This window comes from Thermobia domestica, chromosome 14, assembly GCF_964235325.1.
Source record: "Thermobia domestica chromosome 14, izTheDome1.hap1.1, whole genome shotgun sequence".
In the NCBI taxonomy this organism is placed as follows: domain Eukaryota; kingdom Metazoa; phylum Arthropoda; class Insecta; order Zygentoma; family Lepismatidae; genus Thermobia; species Thermobia domestica.
Window position 1 is genome coordinate 163,941,148 of NC_137467.1, and position 5,229 is coordinate 163,946,376.

Genomic DNA, 5,229 nt, shown 5'->3' on the forward strand with positions numbered 1-5,229 from the left:
ACGGCTAGCCCCAACTAGTGAAGTCCCAGGTTCACAAACCTAGTGCGCTAAAAAGTTATACTCGCGCCCTCCAATATCAGTATTCTTCCACTGTGGAGACCTTCTTTTTGTTTTAATTTGCTGAAGAATCACCTCCACGTTTTAGGACGGATCAGCGTAACAACTGGATTCATCGTGGGACGATCCAGACAACTTTTCCCTAGTGCTAATTACCCAAGTGTGTCAATGGTGTGAGGGAAGCATTTACAGTGATATCTGAATCATAATCATATATATATAAAGTTCTATATTGCCTGAAAAGGGCAAAGTGTGATTTCAGCGACGGAAATTATTATATTTATCTAGTGTTCAGTGCTGTGTCCATTCCTCTTCGCTATTTTTTTTTCTTCAACATAGTGTTCTAATAAATAAGTATAGTGTCATTTAATCCAGTGTGTTTTCGTTGTTTGTATGAGTGATGTTTGTGTGCGTTATGGTCTGGATGACCGTCTGATCGTCCGTGAGGTTTTCGAGACGAGACACCCGAACCTCTCGGCGCCTAATGCTCATATTATTGAGACCGACGAGCGATTTGGAAACAGTTTGTAACCTTTTCTTAGAGAGGTCCTTCATCGTCCTCATCATCATCAAATAAATGGCCGCCCGAACAGCGACTTGAACTCCAGGCGATTACAAATAAATGGCGCCCGAACTACCGACCCGAATCGAGACCGTTGATGCTCGAATACTCATAAGATCAATATTTTAATATACCATTTCTCTTTCAGCTCAGTACCAGGAATTAAAAAAAAGAACCTCTTTTAGGTGATTTTAATCATATCTTGTGACATTATATTTTATTCTAATTGTATGGTTTTTCAAGTTTATTTTGTCCAAGATGGCACAGGAAGTAGATATGATTACTAAGATAAGTTTACTTTTTAAAGAGAATATTGAATTGCCGGCAAAAAAGAAAAGAAAGAAAAGCAACTCTTTTCCGCGAGTGTCTCACACAAACACACACCCACACGTACACTCTTCCATTCAAACAGGTCAACCAAACCAATCTCGAAAACGACACAACATTAGACAGACAAAGAAAGGAAAGAAAACAAACTGAATCAAAAATTAAGAGAATATAAAGTAACACTTACCAATCTCACACGTTCAGGTATTCACTCTGCTCGAAAAATCCCTCATTTTTTCGGGTTCAATCGAATTCAGGAAAAAAGAAAATGCAACACGAATCGCCACGATACGTTAATAATACCGGACATAAAGAAATAAATTATAAACTCGCATAATAATCTCTTCGGAAGCAATATCTTACTATTTCCCGAAACAAATGTACTTTCTATATACGTGCAGCCATTCATCCTCTCTTCAATTTGATGATATACACAGCTGCCAATATTCAACAGGAATGGTGGATTCGGTCCTCTTGCTCACTCACCAGCACACTAGCAGGGTTGGAAACTCCTCTGTGGAAAAATATCATACACATAAATTTTAATAATCATACTTCAAAAAATCCTGAATTAACATAAATTTTCTCTCTTTTGTAACCGTACGTTACAATTGACTGCCTGTGTGAAGAAAAAATTGAAACAATCAATTTTTTTTATTATCTCAATTTATTCTTTTTAACTCTTAAGTACTATGGACGAAAATAATCACGTAACTACTATGGAGCGGTCTGTCAGACCGCATCGTTCTTTTTCATTTTCTGAAAAGTAGTTTGATTATATATTTTTAAAAATGCTATCCTACATATTTTAGCAGTTTATAGAAAAAATAGTAATTTCCTTATGCAAAAAAGTTTTATATTATTAAAACAGTGAGAAAGAAAACAGTCAATAGTTGCAACAATGCTTTCTCTGCTATTATAAAATTTTAATTATTGAAATATCCCATTTATTTCTCTGTATCTATATAGTCAAAATAACACTATTCCAAAATATATTGTTCTTATAGATGCACTAAGAATAAAAATTACAGTTAAACAGAGGAAAAAATCATGCAGTTGTAGCTTTTTCAAACCTACAACAAAGTATTGTTACATTTTTGTTTAGTGAAAAGGTAGAGAAGAAAACTAATTTTTCGTTCTTATATGATGGCGAAAGTAAAGAAAATATATTTTACCAGTAAAGAAAACAATGTAATAACTTTTCTAACTTCATGGACTTTCTTTGGGTATGCACTTGGAATATTTCTTTTTTGCACTGAAAGCACATCTGCACCCCACACCGCTGATATGAATAATTTTCTTTCCGCTTAGGACGCATTTTACAGAAGGCCACGATTTCCTTTTCTCGAACTCCTCACTTGTACGGGATGATGGAAATCTCTCTTTCAATTGGCAGTATGCTCTTGATTGAAATCCTCAGACCTTTGTGGCAGATGTTCGATGAAAAACTATGTTCCCTGTGATGCCTCAGAGGTCCTTTTGCTAACATTTTCATAAAATCAAATCTTGTCGTCACTGCTGACTTAGCGTAGGATTGATGCAACACATACGCATTGATACCGTACGCAACATCCAGCATACGCAGCATAAAGAAAATTGTCAATGACTATCGTCTTGTTCAACTACTTGAGGTGTAAATTATACATTTTTAGTTTAGAGTATCCACTCCGCCTTTAGTCATGTTATAAGATATGATTATTTCATGTTTTTCAGTCTCTGGCTCATTATTTGATGTGTGGTGCCAGACAAGCCACACTGGAAGACAGAAAGCAGCTAATAATTGGCAGATAACGAAATACAGCTAAACCGTAAAATACTCACATAATTACTATAGTACGTCTGTGAGACCGCGCGACCCATCCAACGCCGCGCACAGGAGATCAACTATAATACAAACTTCACAATATGTAACTATTTGCTAGGCAGGAAAGTACACGAGAAAATCCACGTGTAATGGTAGTGGTATAGCAAATATAACGATACAAAAGTCACAGCGGTCTGAGAGGCGGTCCATAGTACTTACGGGTTAATCAATCTCCAATTTCAATTCTTTAACTGAACAAATACTTTTCTCAAATATATATATATATATATATATATATATATATATATATATATATATATATATATATATAAAATTTGAATTATTCATTAATTAATTTATTCTAATTCAAATATTGAATTTACTATATAAAAAACTACTTTAAAAATTTAAATTAGAAACAATTCTCAATATTGTATCTCAAATTCAAAAAATGCAAAATTTAACAAATTTCAATTTATTCAATCTTTAATTTTTACACTTTAATGTGTCATAAATTTTCAAAATTTAGACAATCTAAATAATCTTAAATTAATTGTCACCATGGTCCATTATAATTTTCTAATTAGGGTTCTGCTTGGCCAAGCTTCTGTCAATACCGAGTTACCTAGGACATTTCTGATAAGATTTGATTCCAACTAGAAATATAAAAACAAGTCATTAATAACAACATAAGTCAAATATACATATTTTTTACTTTAATCTAGTCTAGTCTAGTTTAGTTTATTCTAGTTTACTCTAGTCTTTTAGTCATTCCCCACATTATTTATTGATCCATCTTGATTCCTTCTGGTAAAATATTTCTTTATTTCCGATACATGAGCTCTCTTATACGCCTTTTCATTATTTGTATTAACTGCTAAAGCAGTATTCCTCGTAAGAAACCTGTCAATAGTATAGGGACCTATCCATTTATTCGCCAGGCTTTTTGTTGTTTTATCGTAAAGGGAATTCTTTAGATGCGGTTTAATCAATATTAAATCTCCTACATTAACATATACAGGCTGCCTTTGTTTTTCAAATATTTTCTTACGAGTTTGCCATGATCTTTTCATATTTTCTATTGCTAATTTCCAAATCTGTGCTTGATCCTTCTTGTTCACATCCTGATCGGACACTCACCAATGATATTCTAACGGGGTGTTAAACGGTCGGCCATAATACAACTCATTAGGTGCTGCCTTCAAACCCGAATGTTCACAAATATTCAAGCCATATTGTAACTCGTAAATGTTCTTCGCCCAATCAGCTTGTCGTTCTGAATAATAAGCCCTAACTGTCGCGTTTAAAGTTTTAATGAATCTTTCAGATATAGCCTATTCGCCTCAGCGTGATAAGGCGAAAGTCTGATATGTTTAATACCAACACTATACATAAAACTCTTAAAGGTTTCTGATGTAAATATACTTGCATTATCCGTTGACAAACTCTCTGGAAACGCATATTTACAGAACAGTTCATACAGTTTATCAACAACTATTCTAGCATTTAAATTTGATAATTTTTCTAACATAACGAAACGAGATGCGTTATCTACACAAATCAAAAGATATTTAAATCCTTTGAATCGTGGCAAAGGACCAGCCAGACCACACATCCAGTTCTGATCTATACGACTAATGACTTTGGACCCTAATTAACCCATTTTCCTTTTATTACACTCTTTTACCTTTTGACACATTTCACAAGTCTTTAGAAACTCATTTACCTCCTCTATTACTTTCGACCAAGTATACTTTTTAAGTATTTTAACTAGTGTTCTCTAAATTCCTTAATGTCCACCTCTTAGTTGTTCATTATGATACTATTCCATAATACCGCTTTTCAAACTTTCAGGAACTACAATTTTATAAAGGTTTGAAATCGCTTTAGTTTTCATTACTAACAATTTATCGCTAATTAAATAATTATTTACTACTTGACCTGATTCTTCTTTCTTAATGACTTGATTAAATTCTCAATCGGATCTTTGTGATTCTGACAATGTCTTATGAGTGAATGGATGTTTCCAAATATTCACCATAGCTAAATTACTTTCTCTAATTTGACTTCCTAAAGACGATTCTGTTAGATCAAAATCTACGGGATCATAAAGACGTAATAACAAATCAGCGACCTTATTTTCACTTGATCTAATATGGTGAATAGTAAATTCACCTACACAGTTGTTCAACTAATGGTCCATACATTAATAGTCTTTTAGGTTTTCCTAATATCCAACTTAAAGATTTATTGTCCGTATAGACTACAAAAGGATTGTCTAAATAATGTTTAAAACGAGTAATGGTTTTCGTCAAACTAGTGAACTCTATCTCGTATATTGACCGATGTCAATCTGGTTCACTTAATTTGTTCGAATAATATGCCACAGGTCTTACATTATTATTTGCATCTAATTGTCCTATTCATCCACCAATACTTTTTCCACACCCATCTACAAAGACTGAAAAAGGCTTACTTG